The sequence below is a fragment of the Chrysochloris asiatica genome, unplaced genomic scaffold (assembly GCF_000296735.1).
Source record: "Chrysochloris asiatica unplaced genomic scaffold, ChrAsi1.0 scaffold00012, whole genome shotgun sequence".
NCBI classification, from domain to species: Eukaryota; Metazoa; Chordata; class Mammalia; order Afrosoricida; family Chrysochloridae; genus Chrysochloris; species Chrysochloris asiatica.
The window spans coordinates 18,042,869-18,068,865 of NW_006408530.1; positions in this window are offsets into that span (position 1 = coordinate 18,042,869).

Sequence of the window (25,997 nt, forward strand, 5' to 3'; positions counted from 1 at the left end):
AGAGAATAAATACAGGGCAGAGGTGAGTTATGGTGAAGAACAAAGGCATAATGTATTTAGTAGAATCCATCTTCAGTTTCAAAGACCACAGCCTTCGGTATGGATTGCATCTCAATGTAAAGAAAACAAAAGTCCTCACCACTGGACCAATAAACAACATTCTTATCAACAGGGAAAAGATTGACATTGTCAAGGACTTCATTCTTCTTGGATCAACTATCAACACTCACAGAAGCAGCAGTCAAGAAATCCAATGACGTATTGCATTAGGCAAATCTGCTGCACAAGACCGTTTTAAAGTGTTGAAGAGCAAAGATGTCAGCTTGAGGACTAAGGTAAGCCTGACCCAAGCCATGGTATTTTCAATAACCTCATATGTATGTGAAAGCTGAACAGTGAATAAGGGAAGACCGTAGAAGAATTGATGCTTTTGAGCTATGGTGTTGGAGAAGAATATTGAAAGTGCCATGAGCTGCCAAAAGAACCAAGAGATCTGTGTTGGAAGAAGTACAGCCAGAGTGCTTCTTGGAGGCCAAAATGGTCAAACTTCGTCTCTCATACTTCAGACATATTGTCAGGAGGGACCAGTCGCTGGAGAAAAATATCATGTTTGGTAAAATGGAGGGTCAGAGAAAAGGAGGAAGACCCCCAGCAAGATGGATTTGCAAAGTGGCAGCATCAATGGGCTCAAGCATGGCAACAATTGTGAGGTTGGCCCAGGACCAGGCAGTGTTTCGTTCTGTTGTACATAGGGTCACTCTGAATCAGTACCAACTCAATGGCACCTAATAACAACCATAAAAATCTTCAGTTTACCCATCTTTCTTGTGAGGCATCTCTGGGTGGATTCAAATCACCAAGCTCTCAGTTAACAGCCCAGCACTTAATCCTTTGCACCTCCCAAGGATTCAAAATAACCCATCATTTGGAAAGAAGGTTACAATTGACTTTCCAACTAATTTCCTTGACTCTGGTCTCAACTCCATTCCCAAGTCTTTTGTTAATACTACCAAATGCATTATTCTTCTAACATGACTATTATTCCACTACTCAGAATTCTTAGTGTTAATCTTATTTTTTTTCAGATGGTATTCAAATTCCTCAATATGCTATTGTTAAGTGCTGTCAAGTCAATTCTGACTCACAGTGATCCTATATAGGGTTTCCTAGGAGTGGCTGGTGAGTTTGAACCACCAACCCTGCAATTTAAACTGACCTTGATGTCCAGTGCTTATCCTACAGTACCATGCCAGGATTCCCAATATGCTGTTAGAAGCCCTAATTCACAGAAATTCTCACCTTCCATTCCATTTACACCAAACCAAGGGCATCACACAATTTTTCTCAATATGCAAACATTTGCACAGAGAACTGCACCTTCCTCTGATACACTTTACCCCACAAACCCCACCTTCTTCCCCTACCATCAGCCAGGACACCTCTCCAACTTTCACACCACTTAGAGAAATCCAAGTTCTTCAAGACTCAACTCAAGTATCACCTTCTCTTGAAAGCCTTCCCTTAAAGTCCAACCTGGATCAGGAGCCTCCACTTTTATAGAATCTAATAGATCTATCTTGTGCTCATGCTACCAACTAGGAGGGGTACCAAGAAGCTGAATGGAAAAAATGAAAAGAAAAGAAAAAACAAAAACCCAAAAATAACTTGAAATCATTCCAATTTTTTTTGAAAGCATGAAATTATTTTTAATTGGTAAAATCAAAACTTGGTGGAATTTCATAGCTTAAAATTTTCTGTTTAATTATAAATAGATATGACTCAATTTATTTGTTTTCAGTTGTCAAAGCCTTAAAGACCTTGGTGATTCCACAGACCACTTTGGCTACGGCTCTTTAGGGTTCCCACATGCAAGAGACTCTCTAATTGTTGCTTTCCTTAAATATCATCTCAGCAAGTATGTGAAATCCTCTAAACAAGAAATTGGATTTACTTGTTTATGGCTAGTGGTAATTAGAATTTCTGGTAAATAATAAGAGTTCTATAGATGCTTATGGGAAGAAGGAAAAAGGAAAGGAGCAAAGAGTTGGAAAACAGGAGCTAAGAAGGAAGAGAACGAAGAAAAGAGCAGTAGAAATAAGTTCCTTCTAAACCTAGTATCTCTAAACTTCTCATTTTGAAACCAAGTTCCTAATACCCTTTTTTACCCTGAAAACTGTGTTAGCAAATACAAAAAGGCAGCTTTGAACTCTTAAGCAACCTGAAGCAGCTAAAGTCAATCCTTGTCAATCCCAGTCTACTCTAAGGATGTGTTGACTTTACATGGTAGCATAGCGGTTAGGAGTCAGGCTACTAACCTCAAGATCAGCAGTTCAAACCTACCAGTTATTACACAGAAGAAAGATGAGGCTTTCTCCTCTGTAAAGATTTACAGCCTTGGAATCCATATACAGGGTCACTATAAGTGGGAATCAACTCCATGGCACACCACCAACAGCCTGGGATGGCCTTTAATATGAATCCAGTCTCAACTGACTCTAAGCTTCCATTAAACATGTAACTAGTTATAATCTTTCGAAACTACCAGCCGCTCCGCGGGAGAAAGATGAGGCTTTCTACTCCCGTAAAGATTTACACCCTCGGAAACCCTGTACAGGGTCGCTATGGGTCGGACCCGACTCCATGGCACTTAACAACAGCAACAACAGTTATAATCCACCATTTTTCCTGAGCTGCTTGATTCTTAATAATATTTAAAATATTCTTGGGGTTACCAATGTCCTTATGTACAAAAACCAGCAGTAAATGCCAGAGGCTGGTCAGATCCATAAATCAACTTTCAGGAGAAGACTTAACCTGAGGCAATTGCTCTCTCCTCCTCCGGAAGCCCTGTTTGCACAAAGACAAAATCCTATAGGGAGTTTACTTAGAGACACATACTGCATTGTTATCCAGTAGGTCTTTGGACCATTTTTTTTTTTTTAATCCATGAAAAAAATAATAATTATAAGAAAAAGTGAAATTGAGACATATACTAAGTGAGAGCCAAACTATTCTGAAGTTATAATGAATTCTCTTATGACAGGAATTATATTAGGCATAATATAAACATCTGTATTTAAGGAAGATAACGGTTAAGCGCCATGAAATACCAGTTAAACAGTGATGACTTAAGCAAATGCTTTACAATTAATGGAAATAAAAATTATATATTATTATAGTTTAGCAATGCTTGGAGAATGGGACAGGAGGTAACTCAGACCAATAGACTCTAATGCACTAGAGTAAATTAAAGCTTCTATAAAACAGACTCTCCCCCAAAGAAGGGAACTGCGAAAAGATCAGACATCATGAAGTTCAAAGATGTTAAATTCTACTTCTTAAGTCTATTTACATTTGCAGTTACTGGTGCTGCCATTTTTTTTTACCTTCAGTAGAATTAATTCGCCTCTTAAAATGAGATATTTAAAGACTGGCTGTTGGCCTGGTATCTTAGATGGCAGATCACAGAGTCCCAAAGCCCTTAAGACTCTGTAGCACTAGTTCTTACTAAATTGCAATTAACTTCATTGGGAGTTACATGATAGTAACTTAGAACAGAATTTGGCCAAACATGTTTAGTATTCTTTCACTTGGTAATTACTACTCCAGTGAGAATCTCAAGAAACAGAAAGTAGAATTTGACCCTCAAAGAGTAGCACATGAAGGAAATTGTTGTTGTTGTGATGTGCCGTGGAGTCGATTCCGACTCATAGCGACCCAGTACAAGATTTCCAAGGCTGTAAATCTTTACGGGAGCAGAAAGCCTCATCTTTCTCCCGCGGAACAGCTGGTAGTTTCAAACTGCTGACCATGAGATTAGCAGCCCTATTTGTAACCACTAAGCTACCAGAGCTATATATATATATTGCCAATAATAGAGTTACTAAAATCTCCCACCAAGCCTCTATTAACTCATTGATTCCATCATTAATATAAATTCAACCTAAATTACTAGGATCATTTACCAAATCTCTGAGAAAGTGTGTAAAGGAGAATTTGTCTCCATAAATCAGATAGCCATTATGGTGGTGATGGTTGGTGGTTATGTGCCGTGGAGTTAGTTCCAACTCATAGCGACCCTGCACAGGGTTTCCGAGGATGGTAAATCTTTACGGGAGCAGAAATCCTCATCTTTCTTCCGTGGAACAGCTGGTAGTTTCGAACTGCTGACCCTAAGATTAGCAGCCCAATTCGTAACCGTTAGGCTGGTGTGGCGCTGAGGGTTAATGCGCCAGACTACAAAGCAGTTTGAACTGCAAGGTTGGCGGTTCAAGCTCACCAGCTGCTCCTGGGACACCCTATACAGGGTCGCTATGGGTCGGAATCCACTCGACGGCACTTCATAACATAACATCATAAGGCAATTATGCGAAAACATTGAAAATGACAAACTGATACCGAATATGTTGTTGTTAAGTGAATATGTAAGTGCCGTAGAGTCGGTTCTGATCCATAGCGACTCAGTATAGGGTTTCTGAGGAGCGACTGGTGAGTTTGAACTACTGAACTTGCAGTCCATTGCTTATCCTACAGAACCACACCAGGTCCCTGATGAATATGTTGTTGTTGTTGTTGTTGTTGTTAAGTGCCATCAAGTAGGTTCCGGCGCATAGCGACCCTGTATAGGGTTTCCAAGGAGCAGCTGGTGAGCTTGAACCGCCGACCTCGCAGTTCAAACCGCTTTGCAGTCTGGCGCATTAACCCACAGTGCCACACCAGGACTCCCAGATGAGTATAGGAAGTCTATATTTTTTAAATATATTCTTACCTTTGCTACCTGTGTTCCTCCCAGTAACCTTTAGTTATTCACCTGCGGCATTGAAGAGTATGCATTTCCTGATAGCTAACCCACAATCCTCTTAGCCAGAGTTTCAATTGAATGCCATTAACAATACTTCCCCAGCAGCTGACTCTTCTGGATCTTGAACTCCTCACTCCTTTCCCCCCAGTCCACCCTACCCTCAGGCAGCCCCAGTTCTCAGGGCCACAGAATTGAGAAACAAAAGGAAAATTATACAGGAAAGTTCTCCCAAGTAAGGCAGAGGGCTCTCCTATTGGCCCGCCCACCCATCAGTGTTCCATGTTTGTTAACATTCTGCAAGACACTTGTGCAGAGAACAAATTGAGGGAGCTCATGTTTATATCAGAAATTTCAGAAACGGCAGGAGATTTATTCGTGGAATCTTAACACCCATTCAGACTGTCATAAAACACAAAGGACCAGATTCAATAAAAACTCTGTCCAACTTCCACAACACTAAAGTCTGTGTGAGCCTTCAAAACAAAATCAATTTTTCCAGTTTTGCAAAGAGCTGTTCAGACTTCAGAAGCATGGAAGCCAGCTGGGGCATTTCCTAACTCATCCCCTAAATTAGTTTCAAAAGTAGTTTTGAGGATCACATTTGATCAGAAGAATTTGCATGCTTTTCTCTCTCTCCCTCTTTTTTTTTTTTTTAAACATATTTCAGAGTACATCACATGGAGAACAAACAACAGAACTGCAACATATGTCTCATGCAGTTAAAAGCTTCAAAACTGGCCTGTAAAACAGAATTCTTTGGTACACAGTGAAAAAAAATATTTTTTGATTCTATAATCCATAGTGCAGTAAAGTTGGGTATAATCAGTTTTAAAAGTTGCTGTGTCCATGGACAGCTGTTCTTCATACATACTGGGAATGTTTCCTTTACATTCCTAAGGACATAAGAGTTTGATACCAAGCCAATACCTCTAGAAATGGTGAAAGCTAAACACACCCCATACTGATGCCTTTACTCTCACAACAAACTTTCTCCCACAACTAAAACGTTAAAACTTTTACCCCACAGCCCACATTCTGAGATTAGTCCAATAACTAATGTTCTGTCCAAGTAAAATACATTTTGTCATAGCTTGAAAATGTTACCTTTCACAGAAGTATAGTATTTCTGACCAGCAGGGAACATATGTCAACATTATCTATTATTACCCAATGTCAGGACCAGAAAGGGAAGGTGGGTGGTGGATGTTAATAACGACTTAAGCGATTTCTAAAAGAGGCATTTGAGAAGTACAAAGCTAGAAGTTTCAAGAGTTTTGTCTTATTTTCGCTGTGTCAGCAACCTGCCCCCCCCCCCCCATCAGAACAAACCTAATGCTGCCTCCGACCCAACGCCTAGTTCTCTTTTCAATTTTAGCCAACGCTTTGCTAAGCTGGAAAGTTTGAAAAATACCCTAGAAAACTTCTCCACCAGAAAATGAAAAACAAAAACATATGACCAGCCATGATGAAAGCAACTCCCACTCGCTAAGAAAGAGATTTTCAATCACAGAAGCATACAGCCTTTGGATTTGAAAATTTATTTTCATTTTTTAAGCTACTAGTCTGGTGTTTAGATTTGGGGGTTGGGTTTTTTGTTTGGCATGGGAGGAACCGGGGAGATGCTAGTTGAAAGCATAGTTAGTTCTATTTAAGCAATTTTCATAAAAGTAAACAGAAAGCATTCTTCACATCCAAAAAGGCAGCCAGAGACAATTGCCCATCCCCAGTTGAATATTAATTTCCCCTGAAGGTGGAGTCAAAAGTCATATTCCATAAGAGCCCAGAGGAGGCAACGTATCTCCTATCTCTCCTAAAGGTGGATCACCATGTGGCACATATCTATTGTGAGCCTATGGTTCACCATGTCCCTATTCCAGGCAGCTTGGGCATGAACTGAAAATGTACTTTGAGGCACCATGATTGGGAGCAATTAAATGGTTTGTTCACAACCTTTGTATCTTGTGGTTCTAAAGAGTGTTTCTAGAGTTCTCACGTCAACTCACCTCATTGTATGAGTATCTAGAAGAAGAGATTACTTTAGGTCACAGATAAAGACTTGCTTCTTGGTTCAGGTCTGGTATAGGAAGCATCAGGGTAATATGCTCCCTGAGTTCCTGGTATGTGTGTACTTTGCATCAGGGACATAGTTTATTGTAGTTCTGAATCTATTAGAATGTAGGTTCATCTCTTTGGTAGCTTTAAAAATGAACTTTTAGCTTAGCAGAAATCATTCAAGAAAGATTACAAAATTAAAACACTTAAATGTAAAACACCACTTGGGACACTTGAGACTACAGAAAACTCAGGCTGTGGCTAAGCACGTGTCACACGCTAGGGAGGAAGGTGACAATACTTGCTGTTTTAACTTTTAGAGGAAGTTATCCTAATTTGTTCTTCCTCATCTCACTCAGCTTTGGAGGACAGAAGTCATAGGGTGATAGGTTCCTTCTAAATATTACATCACTACAGCAAAAAAGGAGACTTTAATCCTGTTACTGAAGTAATCTATATCACTACCAAACAATACTTTAATTACTAAATGGTAGAAGTCCATATTCATCCCACAACTGAATGGTGGCTCTGTTGCTGTTCGGTGCCACCAAGTCATTCCTAACTCATAGCAACCCTCTGCACAACAGACTGAAACACTGCCTGGTCCTGTGCCATCCTCACAATTGTTGTTATATTTGAGTCTATTGTTACCACTGTGTCAGTCCATCTTATTGGGCGTCTGCCTCTTTTCACTTCCCCTCCACTTTACCAGGCATGATGTTCTTTTCTGGGACTGGACCCTCCTGACCTGTCCAAAGTATGAGATTAAAATCTCACCGACTTCTTTTCTGAAGCACACTCTGGCTATACTTCTTCCAAGACAAACTTGCTTGTTCTTCTGACAGTCCATGGTACTTTCAATAGTCTTCCCCAACACCATAATTCAAATGTATAGATTTTTCTCTGGTCTTTCTTATTCTTTGTCCAACTTTCATATGCATATCTGAGGTGACTGAAAATGGTGGACCTAAAACCACCAAATTGAAAAGAACTTTCCAATCTTCATGTGATATGATTTTATCCAATGCACCAAGCAAAGGAGAGTGGTCTGAGGTTCTTCTTCTAGCATCATTAGTTCCTTCAGTTATTCAGTCCACTCTCAACAATCTGGCAGTGATTATGGGTCCATTGGTCTAGGCTGCAGCCACGGTAGAGGGTAAAAGTTCACTGGTCACCTCTCATTTAGAACATAACTTCTCTGAAGCTCATCTGAGCTAACAATTCAAAGAAGATGTACTACAAAAATATATACAGTGTACTTTAGAATCTTTAAACATTGAGATGGAAAAACTTCATAAGTTTATTTTTAAAAGATGAACAGAATTGAAGCTTAGAGACATAGGGCCATTTTTCATGCCACACAGCTTGGTAGGTGATCTGACTGTAATCTATTTGGACCTTATGCCATGGGAAACTAACAGATAGTATTAAAAAACAAAATTCTGGGATGAGTTAGGTATTTACTGAACAGAGCTAGACAAAGCCTTCTGGGATGCTGGCTACCTACAATTTTTTACTTACCATTTCGGCATTTTTCTATATATACTGCTGTTGTTAAGTGCCATCAAGTTTAAAAAAAGAAAAGGGAAGAAAGAAAGATAATTAAATACAGTAAAATATATGCACTTATAAGGAGCTCTGGCAGCGTAGCGGTTACGAATCAGGCTGCTAACCGCAAAGTCAACAGTTCGAAACTACCAGCCATTCTGTGAAGAAAGATGAGGCTTACTGTTCCCATATACATCTACAGTCTCTGAAGCCCTATGCAAGGTCGCTATGAGTCAGAATCGACTCCATGGCACACCATCACCACCAACTCGACGGCACTTAACAACAACAAAAGGGGCAGGGGAAATCTCTAAATATAAAACTTATTTTATATGTTGTTGCTGTTGTTAAGTGTCATCAAATCATGAAACACTACATACAATGGAAGCTGACTTCAGCTAGGCTATCATTCTAATTCCAACACTGTTGTTGTTAAGTGCCCTTGAGTCAGTTGCGACTCATAGTGACCCTGTGTAGGATTTCCAAGGAGTAGCTGGTGAGTTTGAACTGCTGACCTTGCGGCTCAAACCCACCTTGTGGTCCAGTGCCACATCAGGACTCCACTTGGAAATACAAATTCCAATAAGAAAAAGATGTCTTCAAAATAATAATAATTTTCATTTAAAATGTGCTAATAAGATTACAAAATAACCTGTTATTTCATTTCCCTTGATCTCCTAAACCACTGACTCTGTAAGCAGAAAATGTACTTGTATCATCACTTTACAACTATGAAACCTACAGTTCCGAGGAATTTAGTAACTTGCCAGAGGTGGCACAGCTAGTAAATGCGAACAAGAAGCATGTATATTGACCTCTGAATGTCTTCAATTTCTCTCAACTAGGGTGTGTTGCCAATAATAATACTAGCTTGCTTTTGTGGGTACATAGGATGTTGTCATTCATTCCACACAAGTGCTTATTAAAGATTAGGTACCTTAGGTATTACAAACATGAAATGGAAAATGAACTTATCTTAAAGAAATTTGCTTTTTCATGAGGAAGTGAAAGGGCTTAGTTTTTAAGATATAACTATAATCACACACACAATTAACGTTATGGGCCGATTTTGTATTCACATGCATTTTGAGAGGTGCAAAGTCTAAGAAAAGCTGAAGAAGCATTTCAGGCTAACACTGTCAAGAACTAAGTTCCTTTTTGAGGCTTGAAATTTTTTTAGGGGTGGAAGTAGAAGAAGAGTTGATTGAGATGTTAACATTTTCATTGTTTTACCCTGCTGCATATTGCTCACAAAAAGACTTTGTCTTATAGAGAAATTAATAGACACTAATGAAAATATCATCAAGTATCAGTGTTTGTTTCTGGTGTGGCACTGGCGCTGTGGGCTAATGCGTCAGACTGCAAAGCCGTTTGAACTGTAAGGCCAGGGTTTCAAGCTCACCAGCTGCTCCTCGGGAACCCTGTACAGGGTCACTATGGGTCAGAACCAACTCTATGGCACTTAACAACAACAATGAAAACATCATCAAGTATCACTGTTTGTTTCTTCACAATTTGGGATCCCAAAATATAAACAACGGTTATCTCTACCACACTTTACATACTAAATTTTGCTGGGGGAGATTTTAAAAAAAGCTTGGAAGAGACAGGAAGATTAAAAGACAGAGTTGTTTGTTCCTGGACCTTCTCCCTAAAATGTCATCTGAGCTGCAAATTTCATTAAGTTCTAGAAACTTTGGCCAGTTTTAGTGGTGAGCTCATAATTTATATGATAGCCTCCTAGGTGAAGAGACTACATGGTCTGCTTCAGAGTTATCCTTGAACCTTTCTCTGCTTAATATCATCACAATTCTTGCCTCTTACATTTGCCTATGATTAATGGATGACATTTGCCTGAATTTGGATTGAGTGTTAATATACCATATTAGAATGCAATTGAAGGCCAAGAGCTGACAAGCTCTCTTTTTCAATTTATTTGAACTTCTTGCAGAAGAATAGTAAAACATTTGATGGATCCAGATGCAAGTAGCTAAAAGCAGACATGAAAAATAATTATGCCAAATTAATACAATTGAAATAATCATGGCAATGTAGAATCTGACCAATTATTTTTTTACCCCCTTATTACCAGTTTGGAATACCACACAGTCTGGTTGGTTGTCTCAAGAAGAATGACTTGAGGTTTGAAAATGCCAAAGTAATGTAATTAGTGTAATCTTTCTGAAGAAAAAGGTACTAATATGACTTAGAAGCCTTAACATCAACATATATTTTTACTTAGCAATTCCACTTACAGAAATATTTCTAAAGACAATAACCAAGAGTGTAGATAAATATTTGGCTACATGCAATGTTTATGCTACCTTATTTATAATCATGACAAGAATGGGAACAACCTAAATGCTCAACAATAGGGAATTGATTAAATAAATAGTGGTGTAGCCAAGATAAAGGGTGTTGAGAAATATTACTGATATGTATTCACTATATGTTCTTATGTTAAAAAAGGTAAAAAAAATTACAGTAAATTTTTCATTTTACTTAAAAGATTGTATATAAATGTATCTATATTAAAAATTAGAGAAATGTACATCAAAATGTTAAAACTGTTTACTTTTGAGCTATAGATTGTGTGGGTTTCTAATTTTCTTGATTTATTTATTTGCGTTTTCTAAATTTTGTGTAATACATATGAACTAATTTGATTAAGAGAAAAACAAAGTATGAATTTTTAAAATAAAGTAAAAATGTCAACCAGCATACTACAACAATACTTTTCAGTGCAGCAAGAACAGTGCTTATCTTATGTTCTTTTCCATGCAAAGTGAAAACCCCTTCCCAAGAAAAATGAAAATAACAAAATAGATTGGTTGTTGTTAATTACTCTACTTTTCTGTGGTCCTCCCAAAATGTCAAATATTAAAATTATCTGAGAATAATATCAAAAAGTAGCATTTTAAACACAACAGTGAGTTCAGTGGGTTACAGCCTCTGTATTTCATCTGCTATTACACGTTTACATAATCTTACAGTGTCTCAGTTTAATTACTAATAAAAGGGGGGGGACAGGCTGTGAGTCATACTCAGCTCGTTGAAGAATATTAGACCAATCAAACCAAAAGGAGGCTTTAATTTCATTTGGTCCTAGTTCCTGCTTTGGAACAGAATTAAAAATAAATATAGAGACAGCGATGGAGAAAATGAGTCACCGAATTTACATGTGAGATAATGCAAACAAGTTTTTCTTTAATAAGTGTTCAATAGCTGAGATGCTAAATTATAGCAACTTAGAAGCAAACTCCTAATGGAAAATCTTAGCATTTTTAATCTTCTGGCAAATGTTTTGCCCTATCAACTCAGAATTCATCTGTTTTTGAAAAAGAGAAATCTTTTACTTGGAGACAAAGGTAGGCCACAGTACACCTCAAACTAATTAAAGATGAATCTTTTTTTGAACAATGATACAAAGAGAAAGGCAAATTATATTTTATAACTCAGACAAAACCGTCATCTACCACAAGAATATTGCCTTCTTTTAATTATTAGAATAAATCATCCCATGGAAAACTGTTTGGCACATAGTAGAGATGAAATGATGATAAACATAATACAAAACAATAAAAGGAGATAGGTTTTCTATTCAGAAGCAAACTCATCCTTGTTGCAAGTGAAACCCTTGAAGAAGCATATACCAAATGGCAACTCCAAGGCCTAACAATGTCTATGACCTCTGACAATACTTCATAGAAGCCCTAGAAGGAACTTATTTTGATTAAATTTGACCCAATTCAATCTTCAGTAAAGGCCCTTATGCAGTATTTCAACCTCAATAAGCAATTTTAGTTCATATGAAGAAAAACATGACTTTTTTATTCTTATTATTCAGTAAATAAGGGTTGAACAAGCATGGATATAGCGGCGCATGATGTACTAGTTTGAGTAGTAAGCATTTGGGGATAGAATGGTAGAACAGAGTGCTGTCTAGGAAGGAGCTTGAGTCTTTTTCCAGAGAAGTCTGTGGCACTGGGAATCCAGGTGAATTTCCAGAAACTTTCATGTCTTTAGTTTTGAGGCCCACAGCAGATAATTAAAACTTACACCCACAAGAACTCTGGTTACTTAGCAGAAAGACATTTAATTAAAAGGAAAAGAAGTCCATACTCCTAATAAATTATTATAATTTCCAGTCCTGGTAAGTCTCTCCCTCTGTTCCTCATAGTCCTTAGAAGAGGTCACTTTCCATAGGTGGATGTACCCAATCTGACAGGGTCTCTGGCAGTACTGTAAAGAACATTCACTTCTTACTTTCCCCAGTTCTTTTGGGGCCACAAAGCTAACATTGATTCATTCTCCTGAGGAACTAGAACTCATGATACAAAGTAAGAACACAGATATAAGAGAAATAGAAAATCCCTAATAATAACTATGGTGTTCAAAGAAAAATCAAAAGTGTAACATCTGACAAAGGACAGCACACTTTTGTCAGTGGATTCAGATACAACACTATTAAGAGAAAAGGGATGGATAAATAAAGAGCATATATTTCAAGAACGTTGACATGAAGGTAAATGATGTAGTAGAGGTGAGAGAATTTGAGGGTTATTTTCATATCTGCGAATGTATTTTCCCAGATAAGGGAAATGTGGTAATTTTTATAATAATTTGATAACATTTCACTTACCTCTATATCACGGAGTAATTTACATATGCATTCTTATTTTACCTATATAAATGCCCTTTCTTATTCCTATTTTATAGGTGAAAACATCAGGTTTCACAGATCAAACAGTTATTTAGTAAGAGAACCTGGGTTCAAACAGAGGTTCCCAGATTCTACAGCCTGTCCATTATGACATGCAAATGAAGCCAATGAAGAGGTAAAAGCTAGGAGTGGAGAAAAGAGGCTACAATTGTTTGAGTAAATAATGTCTCAGAAGAGGCTGGAAAAATAGGACTCAAAATACAAGGAAGAGATACGCTTTGAAAGGTGGAAAAATACTTCCTACTCAGAAACAAAAGTGATATGTGATTTAAAAATTAAATGGTTCTATATCTGAAAGTGACATTCCAACTAAGTAGGATTGGACAGAACACCTACCTTGAACATTAAATTTTGTGTCTATACAGCCTCTTTATTTGCATTGTAGGGTACATTAAGATTTGAAAGAGGAACAGAATTTAGTGTAGCAAGTTTGTCTTGGACTTTAGCCAGCCATTTAGTTACTGATCTTACAATTAGATTGTCTCTCTATTTAGACAACCCCACAGTTCAAGTGAGGAGCTATAATGTCTTAACCAGCAATAATAGTTGTTGTGCTGTTGGTAAGTGCCGTCGAGTCGGTTCCGACCCTGTATAGGGTTTCCAAGAAGCAGCTGATGAGCTTGAACCACCAACCTTGTAATCCAGTGCATTAACCCATAACACCACACCAGGACTCTAGCAGTAATAGTTGTTGTTGTTGTTAAGTGCCGTCGACTCAATTCCAACCCATAGCAACCCTGTATAGGGTTTCCAAGGTGCAGCTGGTGAATTTGAACCACCGACCTTGCAGTTCAAATGACTTTGCAGTCTGATGCATTAGCCTAGAGCGCCACACCAGGACTCCAGCAGTAACAGTAGAAACCACAATATAGTACAATGGCAAGAGATTTAGACTGAGATTCAACAGACTTAAACTCTAGTCCTAGAATTACTACTAACTGATCTTGTAAATCTAAAATAATCACTTAATTTCTTTCTGCTCCAACTTCTCTGTAGAAAAAAAAATCATTTACTCAACAACTATTCATTGAATGCTTATGATGTTTCAGTCATGGTTATAAGGACTTTATTGTGCTAAACTCCATACGTAGTGTCTCAGCTTACATTCTAATTAGAGGTAGCAGAACCAGAAAACTCACAAAGGAATCAAATAAATATGTAAGATTTCAGGAAATAATATGTAGAAACTAGCACAGAGTAAGAGAATATACATCAAGAAAATGAGTTGGAGGCTCTGACCATATCAATGCAAGAGATGATGGTGACTCTTGAAAGAGAATTGGATTGATTCAGAATAACAAGAAAACAAGACTTGCTGTTGGATTGAATATAGCGTGATGAAGTTGACAAGAAATCAAGAACAAGTCCAAAGAGTTTCTTTTAACACTTGTGTAAATGAATCTGGCATCTACTGAGCTGGAGGAAAATGATGAAGAGCAGGTTTAACGGGGTGGGGGTGGGGGGGATAAATGAAAAGTTCTGTTAGGCTCTAGGGTGTGATCAGACAAGTCATTTGGAAAGGCAAGAAATAATGAGCCATACATTTATCCATTTCAATGGGTGATTGAGGTAGGATACATATGGTGGTCAAGAAAATTGAAGACCAGTAGAAACTGTATGTGAGACCTCTTGGTAAAATTCATGGATTAGGCTGCTTAAATCATTAAATATTAAGATCCAAACTTGAATAAAGAGTAAGTTTGTTGATCTATAGCCAAAATTATTGAAGACCTAACAATTGTGTCTTGAAGATGGCATGTAGCTCTGGAAGAAAGGGAGCAAAGCAAAACTGATGAAGACCTCGCTTCACTGTGATTGGAAACATGAGTTATTGCCTCTTCATTCTCAACGCGGGAGAAAGATGAGACTTTCTGCTCCCGTGAAGATATAAAAAGCCTCAGAAACATTATACAGGGTCGCTATGAGTCGGAACTGACTCCACAGCACTTAAAAACAACAACAACTTCAAGAATTAATGAGTTAGGAAATTACAGGAATATGCCTGGGTGGGTTTAGTGTGAAACCTGCCATTTTATTTTATGAGGGCTGGACTTATCACCTCAGAAGTGTGAAAACAGGTGTGAAAATCAGTCCCCTCCCCACCCCCCCTTTTTTTAGTAAATGAATTATTTTTTAAAACCATCTATTCATATGTAAATCATTCTAAATAGGTCAGAGTCCTTCTCCCCTATGCCTATTCCTTATCTTCTTCAATATAATCACCTAAAACACCTGTGATAAGGAATGTGGTGCCATGATAAATTCAGGAAGAAATGAAGTTAATTGCTACAGCATACGCGTTGATTTCACTTTGCTACAAGTTACTATACATGAAAACACTAGTTTGCTAGCATCTGCTTCATAAGATGCTCCTAAAATTCTGATAGGCAGAAAAATAACCACATGGCTGGAGTGATTCTCATTGAGACAGGACAAATGACCACATGTTACTGCTTCCATTTACAATTAGAACCAGATACAACCAAATATCTCAGGGTGTTGCAAGTGAAAGCATTGTATAAATTGTAGTGAAATGTACAAATAAAAGATATAATTATTATACTCTTATTCAATCATGAAAAAAATGGGTGTTGGTTATTGCTTTTTCATTCCTGGAAGCTACACCACAACCAAAGCTAGTTTAGATCAATCTAAACAATTACTCTTGCTGAGGAGAATGGTTGGTGATTTGACATGTGTAGCATCAATTTGACCATAATAGCTTCATTTAAGCACTAGATGTCTGATATTTAATAGCACTGAAAAAGGTGAAGGGTGGCTTTTCACACTTTATATATTTGGTAAGTGACAGGTTCCACCCTATTAGAGTTCCAATTTATTTTAAACGACAGATACTATAAAAGTAATTTTTTAACTCATCTAAACCCTTATCGCATATATGTCTTTCAAATGTTAACCTTATTCTTAAAAGTTCAGAGGCAGAAATAGTCACTAAAATTGTCCCATGGCATACTTATGTTTCTAATGCTTTTAACTTATAAACTTGTTTATACCCTTATTTCCTACTCACCAAAAAAAATCTAGCTTCACTATTCGTTTTTCTCTCCTCTTTATACTATACATTCTCTGGGTCTAGTTTTTCTAAATGTCCATTATGAACGTTGGTTGTTTTTTGTTGTTGTTGTTAAGTTCCATTGAATTGGCTCCAACCCATAACGACCCTATATAGGGTTTCCAAGGAGCAACTGGTGAGCTTGAACCACCAACCTTGCAGTTCAAGCCAACTTTGCAGTCCAACTCATTAACCTACAGCGCCACACTAGGACTCCTCCATTATGATAGGAAATATTATTATTCAGTCCTTTATAACTTTCATCCTCAATCATGTTTTAAAGTTTTTATCTTCTCCTCCTCCTTGTGTGCCAGTAGTTTCATAACAATAATAATAATAATAATAGTAATATATTTATTAAGTGAAAATACGATTTGGCAAATTTGACTTTGTTCTCAGTGGCTCTCTAGGACTAACACAGGACAGCTAACCACAAGGTTGGCAAGTTGAGTCCACCAGTTACTCTGTAAGAAAAAAAATGGGAGTCTCTTCTCCCATAAAGATTCACAGCCTCAAAAACCCTATACAGGATCACTATGAGTGGGAATGAACTTGACAGCAAGACACTTAACAACAACAATCTGCTGAGTGTTTCTAAATGCCTCTCTTCCTTTATGAGCTTTTGTATACTAAGGATCCTCTCTCCTTCCAACTTTAGCACTATTAATCTTTCATCAAGGAGGCCACTATGCTGATGTCTCTCTTAATCATTGACTCCAACGTAGGGAGCCATCTTTATTTATAACTATTCATATTGCATTAATGCACTTGGCTGCTAACTAAAACTTTGGAAGTTCAAGTCCACACAGAATACCTCAGAAGAAGAGCCTGGCAATCTACTTTTAAAATGTCATCCATTAAAAAATCTATGGAGTACAGTTCTACTCTAACCCACCTGGGGTCATCATCAGAAGGCATCCACTCTATGGAGTACAGTTCTACTCTAACCCACCTAGGGTCACCATCAGAAGGCATCCACTCTATGGCAGCTGGTTGGGTGGTTGAATTTGTGTGCATGTTTAAGTCTCAATTCACAAACAAGACCAGATACATTACCATAAAGCTAACACATACATCATCTTGCCTCCATACCAGCCAGCATCACCAATTTAAAAGAAATAGTAATGTTGAATTTACATTAAATTTTCTTACTATTCATTTACCCAAGACAAAAACACTTACGGTAGTTCATTAGTAAGTTTTTTCCTCTTCTACCATTAGAACTCATTTTGAGAGACAATAATCATTGAGAGAAAATAACCAATCTATTCCCTTCCAAGCACATCCAAATTGTTGCCAACTCATAATCTCTACAAGTTATAGAAACCAAAATGCCATGGTGAAAACGTTCAGATTAGCAATGCTTCCTAAATGTACTGTTTTCAGGGTCAGAATCAAAATAACAATGCCACTCAAAGGACACACTGGTCATCCAATCCAAAATCTGTTCAAAATGAAAGGTTGAAAAATGAAGTGATAAGACAACTTAAAAATTTTATAGTTTTATTTAAGAATTGCTGTTCAAGCTATAAAGGATTTCCTATTGTATTTGTTTAAGATAGTTTTATAGTATTTTTTCTTTCTTGAGTTTTTCTATATCCAAATAATTATGCATGTAAATTACTCAATACAACAGTGGTTGCCTCTGACAATATAAACATTATTGTTTATCCAGAAGCATTATATGTTCATGCAAAAATGGCATTAAAAGCTTGTGGTCAGATCAAAAAACCACAACTGTAATTGTTTATTTATATAGCTAACCATTACTCTGTAGTGTAAGTTTACATTTTTAAAAAATTTCTAAACAATGCTGAATTCGTATTACAGGGTGAAAAAATGCATTGTTCGCCTAAATGATTAAAGACAAACAACTTAGGTCTACCCATGCAGTAAGATGCTTGTATATGAAAATTATTTACTTTGCCCGGGCTTATAGTTTTCATTTTTATTCTGCACTTGAAATGCCATGATAACAGGGCCATTCAGTGGAATTTCTGCATTTTTCTCCCTAGTTCAGGGCAGCTGGTTTCTTTCCTCCCTAAGCAGAAAGCTAAAGTATATTTATCACTCTAACAGTGACTCAAAACAAACAGGAAGTCTTCATCAGCCAGCTCCTGGGCATAGCTGATATTAGGTACTGGCAGAAAGGAAACAGAGACCTCATTCTGTGGGAGTCCGACAGAATGTACATGCAGATGCAAACGATAACAAAGTTAGGGATGCTCCAAATGACCACCATGTTCTCCCAAGATTAAGTGTTCATGCAATGCCCACCCGTTTTCAGAGTCTGTGAAAATTCCTCAGGAGTTTTCCTTTCCATTTCAGTTTAAAAGAGAAGTTTGAACTGGACACCACAAGCCTTAGTATCCTTGTGAACCTATGCGCCAAAGGAAACCTGGGAGGGAGCTATTCTGGGAGATTTGGCTTTGATCTGGTTGCTAGGAAAAAGCTCTGCTTTTGTCTGAAAGTCTTCTGAATGGCTCCTTCAGTCGGAATGAGGCCTGCAGGTCACTATCTGAATTAAGTGAAGAGAATTTTTTTTTTTTTTTAACGTTAAAAATGAAGTTGTCGTTGTATGCTGTAATAAAGCTGGAGAGAGAGAGAGAGAGAGAGACTGCTATGTTGCTGAGCGATGGCAAAGGCTCTTTTACTACAACTTAAACTCCAAGGTATACTGTGAAAATCGCTGAAGCATGCTTGCAGATCAAATATATGCAAATATTCTTCACGGGCACATATGTTCCTAGAGACCTTCACCTTCACCTTCTTTTTCAAATAAAACCTGTTTCAGATTCAAAGCCCACTTTGTTTTTATTAATACAAATGCTCACTATCAAACAATTCTTTCACATTCACAAAACATCAAACACTCACACCTAACTTTTTTCAGGCAAGTCCAACTCAGAATGGATTAGACCTCGAACTGGTACTAATTCAAAACTATACACACTTTGTGTGTGTGTGTGTGTGTGTGTGTGTGTGTGTGTGGTTGGGGGAAGGGGCAACCCTTTAAAAATGTTCTTTTTTATTTGTTGACTAACTAATCTCCTTGTTTATGATAATGCTTGTACCTTTGTCCATTATCTAATCTTCACAGATCCTGGTAAGGTAGAAAGGGAGCAAATGTTATCTCCATTCTGCAGATGAGGAAACAGAGACACAGAGAAGCTGAGTAACAAGTGCACATTTTTAATGGCACATTCTGTCCAGAAACAAAAATGACAGAAGAAAACAGACTTTGTTTTTCCAGGAGAGATGCTGGATTTTCACCTATTCATCCATATGATTCCCAGTCTCCATGACTCTCCATGCAATCTGTTAGAAAACACACAGAAAACTGGTCCAAGTTAGAAACAAACCTTTGAGCCACTGATATGGGGTACCCATGAGCTAAACCATAGTCAAGTAGCCCAAAGCAAAACTGGGTCATCAGAAAGTTTCATTGCACTCCTTCAGAATCCATCAAGAAGGAATAGGAGAAAAGGAACTGATTTTTACTGATGTATTGGTTTTGTATTCCCCCTTATCTGAAACATATTTTGTACCTGAAGCAAATCTAAAAATGGGAAATATAAATCCAAAATAAGAGATAACTAAGAGGTAAGTTACACTAATGAGAACTTACCCACAGTATGAAAACAATTAAATAAAGAAGAAAAACATATGCAGAGGCTAGAACCTTCTGGATCACGCATACTTTGTGGTCTGAAGCTGCTGTTCATGGTGTCTTTGTACTTTTAAACCTAAATGGTTAAAAAATAAAAAGGAACAATTAACAATGAAAGGACCCCTTTTCCCACACAGAATGTAGAGCTCCTTAGTCCTCAGAAAAAATAAAAGTGATAGAGAAAACATAAGACTACCAACTGCTCCTAGGAAACCTTATACAGGGTCACAAGGAGTTGGAACCAACTCCACAACACTTAACAACAAAGGAGCTCTGGTAGGGTAGTGGTTACCAGTCGGGCTGCTAATCTCAATGTCAGCAGTTGGAAACTACCAGCCATTTGGCTGAAGATGAGGCTTACTGCTCCCATAAATATTTACAGCCTTGGAAACCCTATACAGGCTAGCTATGTATCCGAACTGAATCCATGGCACATAACCACCACCACCACCCATATTAATAGGGACATGCAATGGCTCTGTAGGATAAACATTGGACTGCTAACACTGTACTTTGAACCACAAGGTCGGAGGTTTGAACCCACTAGCTGCTCCATGGAAGGAAGATCAAGCTTTCAGTTCAAACGCACCTTGAGGTGCAGTGCTTATCCTACAGTGCCACATAAGAACTCCAAAGACTTACAGTCTCAGAAACCCTCCACAGGATCGCTATGAGTCGGCATTGACTCCACAGCACTTAACTACAACAACAACCTGTACTAACCAGGTGATAGGAGACTATCTCCCCAAAACAGGTTGTGGAAACTTCTATTCAACAGAGTACCTTCCAGAGGTTTCAGAAGCAGGAAAGCAGTCTGCCCTATCTGTTGGAATGCAAATGATTCTGCAGGCCACCAGGCAAAAACCTCATGAAGCATGAAGCGCAAACCAGACATCCCTGCCAAAAGACACTCCCTAGCAAACAGAAGTGTTTTCAGGATAGCATATCCTCTCTCAATCTACCTCCTCATTTACCCAATTTTCTCTTCAAGTTGCATATATAGCTGTAGATTTGTGAACACTACAAAAATTGCCTACTTCATCTCAGAAAGCCACAAAGCTGGCCTAGGTTTTAGGATCCAGTTGTGGATCCAAAACTTTCAGTTCAAGACTACTAGTGTATTGGGCCCAACATTTAATGTGGACAGACACCAAATTGCTTTCCTGGATCCATGAAATGGCAACAGGCTAACAGTACCAATTAGCCAGACTACACAATGACTCTTCGGGCACTGACTAAGACCAACAATGAAGAACTCCTACTAAGCAGGACCCAAACCCTGGGGCTTGCACTACCCTTACTTATTCACCACTGTCTGTACAAACGTTCCAGCAACCCCGGAGAACTTGGCATTCATTTCTCAGTGTGTCGCCATGGCTAGAGCAAAGCAAGAGCCAAAAATGAATTAGGTAAATATAGTCGGCCTCAGGCACAGATTCAGCAGGTGAATTTATTTGCAAATTACTCTTTTTATCCTTCTCATTCAAGGTTCTCTTTGGAGAAATAGAAGGGAACTTTATCATTCTTAAAGTAAAGCCATATTTGATTTCAATATTTGGTTCATAGCCAACTATATAAAAATACTCAATAAAAGAATCTTTTATGAAGTTATTATGCATTTATTATGGGATTATTGATTTCAATGATGAGAATTTTATTGTTAAGATTGGGTTAAGACCATTTTTTTTTTTCCTAGAGATTTTGCTGTCATTTAATTTAGTCACCTTATTTCTTCTGCCCCAATACACAACTGTTCCTGTTATTCTTTGAATTAATTTGGATAAAAGCCTTATGCAAAAGCCATTTTTCTAATTCTACAACCAACTCTCTGAACATTTGTTAGCACATTACATTATACCAAAGTGAATCTACCAACTAGAAATTAGGCAATCTATCCTGGTTTTAATATTTTTTGAAGGCTTACAAAGTACTAATCGCTAGAGCAGTGATTCCCAGCCCTGGTTTTGTGATAGCCTAGGGTATCTCCAATTACCTCATATATCTTGGGGGAGAAAAGTCCAAAATTTTTCAGAAGATAATTCATTTAATTTATTTTAATTTGAAGTATAAATATCTGCCATTGGAGGTAGAAAATGTGTTACAGTGGGACTTGGTGGGTTGAAGTGTTGTGAAAAAGCAAGTAACAATAGTCTATTGAAACTCTGCAAAGCTCAAAATCATTATGCTTTCCAAAAAGAAAAAAGAAAAAAAAAAAAAGGAAAGGCTATTCTTCTTCCTAGGAACTTAAATTCTAACACACACATTATGACAGGCACAAAAAAGGAACTGGGACAAAACCTATTCCAGGATGTTTCCTCAAAAAGAATACAAATAAGGTGTGTCACACATTTTCATGAATAAAATACACATGATAATATCTAGTAACACTATTAGACTATTATTTGTGCCCAAATTACAGTTACACTAAGAAATGAGAAAAATCACTGGAATAAGACTAGGATTGCTTTTTTAATTGTCTATTTGAAAGAGCAAAGAATAAAATCACCTGCAATGATTTCCTTTAGAGACCATTCACCTTAATATTAAGATATAAAGTAAAAAAACATATTGAGATGCATGGTGAGGCTGGGCAATAAAACTGAAGCAAACTGTCTCCTTCCTTCAGCTCAGACTCAGCAGCTACAGCAAGCCCACAGTGCCAGCTTGAGACTGGCAACGCAACTAGCATTGCACAAAACAAAAATCTTAATTTCTCAGTGCTGATTGTTTCCACGGAGAACATCTCTCTTGTCTCACCTTTTCTCTTTCTTTCATTCTGAATTGAGGTCTTTCTATATAGGGATGTTCTTCCATTATATGCTATGCTCCCAAAGCCAATCAAAAACAAAGACAAATTTCTGTTCACAGTAAGATTCCTCTCCCAAGTCCATATTCCATATTCCAACTGTGCCAACACAAGTGTGAGAAAAGCACAGGGGAGCTCAGGCTGGCCAAAGGAATTCTTTCATACCTACAGCAGCAGATTCCTTCCAAGAAAGCTGTTGATTCTGTTTGCTTATTTACTTGCTTATTTGCCAGAAAGGTAGTCCTTTAAGAAGTAAATATAAATAGTTCCTACACCTGTTTCCTAGTCTTGAAATCACCATTTCTACTACAAAATAAACTCATAAACTCCATCTGTGAAGGTACATGAGAACTGTACTGGATAAACATAGCAAAATTTGTTGAAGGAGCAATCCTATACTGGCTGAAAAAAAAACTTGAAACAAGGAGATCATGTCCCATTCAGATTTTAATGTTGCCATGTGACACTGTGGGTTCATGTGCTGGATTGCAATGCCAGTTTGAACCTTAAGGTCAGTGGTTCAAACTCACCAGCTGCTACTAGGAAACCCTATATAGGGTTGCTATGGGTCAGAATTGACTCAACAACGATGTAGCCTAGATCAAACACATGTCACAAACTCATCTCATCTGACTTCGCCAACAATTATGCTTACTGTAGTGCTATTGCCACTGAATTGTCCAAATGCCAAAAAGCATTCTGAAAAGGAAGGCTGAGCTCTCTCTCGCCTACCCTGTGGATGAAGTAGGACACTTCTTCTATTAAATTTCAGGCTTCTTTTCATACTGAACACAGTGATTTTAGTACATCTAGTAGTGGTTACGAATTGGGCTGTGAACCTCAGGGTCAGCAGTTCGAAACTACCAGCTGTTCCGCTGGAGAAAGATGAGGCTTTCTGCTCCGGTAAAGATTTACAGCCTCGGAAACCACGTACAGGGTCGCTATGAGTCGGAACTGACTACATAGCACATAACAACAACAACAACAGCGTAGTGGTTACAAGTCAGGCTACTAATATCACAGTCAACAGTTCAAAACTACCAGTGGTTCCACCAGAGAAGGATAGGCTTTCTGCTCCTGTAAAGATTTACAGCCTCAGAAACCCTATATGGTGTCACTGTGAGTTGGAACAGGCTCCACGGCACATAACCAACATGACCACCATAAGCACTAGAGTCTTGGTGTGGCACTGTAGGATAAGCACTCAACTACAAAGTCAGTTTGAACTCACCAGTTGCCCCTCAGAAACCCTATACATGGTCGCTATGGGTCAGAACCAACTCAATGGCACTTAACAACAATGACCATCAGTAAACTGTTATGTAAAAACAAAACAAAACATAGAGAACTTCAATAACTATTGAACTAGAACTTGTAGATATATTTAAGTGCCATGAAGTCAGTTCCAACCCATAGCGACCCTGTATAGAACTTCTGAGGAACAGCTGTTAGGATCCTGCGTATCCTACAATGCCACACGAGAATACTGAAACAGAACATACTTTAAAAATATATCCACATCATTTATTCTACTTTCTATAGCATTTATTGGGGGGGAAATGTAAACTTTTAACTATTACTTAAGACATCTTTATCCTCATATCTTTTGTTCATTCTTTTTTCACTTAATGAATTTTTTTTTAACATCGCCTGTGTTCAAAGCACTTTACCGTGTGTTCAGTTGCAGGTTCAAACCGACATTGTAGTCCAGCTGTGGGTTAATGCATTGGACTACAATGTCATTTTGAACCACAAGGTTGGTGGTTCAAGCTCATCAGCTGTTCCTCAGAAACCCTATACAGGGTTGCTATGGTTCAGAACTGGCACTTAACAACAACAACAGTCTGAAGCACTGGATAAGATACTACTCTGTCCTCTGGAGTTTAAATTATCCTAGAGAAAGACAGAAATAAACAAAAGGATATATTGTTTTTAATATTTAATTTCAGAAAATTTCTAATAACTTTGGGAAAATAAATTGAGTAGAGGATAATTTGAATAAAAATTCCTACATACAAAAAAAACAGGGAAAGAAAATAATCATGGACATAGTACTTTAGATAATTTGCCCAAGGAAAGATTCTCTAAGAATGAGATATTTTGCTAAAAGAAACATCAAGTTTAAAAAAAAATTAATAAGTTTATTTATTTCCTAATAGAAATAGTGATTACAACTTTGTAAAAGGAAGCAGGTATAGAATGAGTGGGGTGAATCCAAGGAATGGAAAGGAGGCAGGAAGGAGGCAAGAGTAAAAAAGCAAAATGAGGTAAGGTTTAAGAGATTTAAGGGTTTGAAGTTTATTCTAAATGAAATGGGCAACCTTTGGAGGATAGAAAACATTAAGTGACATGATCAGATTGAGGTTTCCAAAAGGGCAGTGAATCCGCTCTCTGGAGAATCTAATGAAGTAAGGTAAGAACTGGCGTCTGACAGATTAAGGATATATGATAGATCTAGAAAAAGAAAAAGGATCAAAAACAACTGTCACATTTTTTACCTGAGCAACTGAGTGGATTTGTTGATGTTGTTGTTAAGTGCTGTAGATATTGTGGAAGCAAAAGCCTCATCTTTCTCCCTAGGCATAGTTGGTGGACTCAAACTGCTGACCTTGTGGTTTGCAGTTCAGTAACTGAGATGGAGAAGATTGGGAGAGAATAGAAAATATGGGGTGTAGGATTTCACTTGTACAACCTTATGCCTTGTAGTCCTTGAACTCACAAAAAGTGGCCTTTGGTCAGTTCTCATTTTTCTGTGTATCCTAGTCTCCTTGTTGTTGGTGTTATTGTTAGTTCTATGAAGTCGGTTCCAACTCACAGGTACCCTGTATAGAGTTTCCAAGGAGTAGCTGGTGGGTTTGAAACACCGACCCTGTGATTAGCAGTCCGATGCTTAGCCTACAGTGCCATACCAAGAATCCTTATGCCTCATAGTCCTTGAACTCACAAAAAGTGGCTTTCAATCAGCTCTCATTATTCTGCGTGCTCTAGTCTCCTTTTTAGTTCACTTTATTCTAAATTGTTGGCATGCTAATTATTCTTAGCAACTTCAAATTCTAGTTTAAAGTACTGTTCCTCTAATAGGTGTGGCTAATGGAAATTCTCCTTATCATGTTGTTGTTTTTAAATGCCGTCAAGCTGGTCCTGACCCATAGCGACCCTGTACAGAGTTTCCAAAGAGCAGCTGGTGAGCTTAAACCACCAACTTTGTGGTTCAAATGACTTTGCAGTCTAGCACGTAAACCCACAGCATCACACCAGGACTCCCCTCATGATGTTGTTGTTGTTGTTGTTGTCAGGTGCCATCGAGTTGGAACCGACTCATAG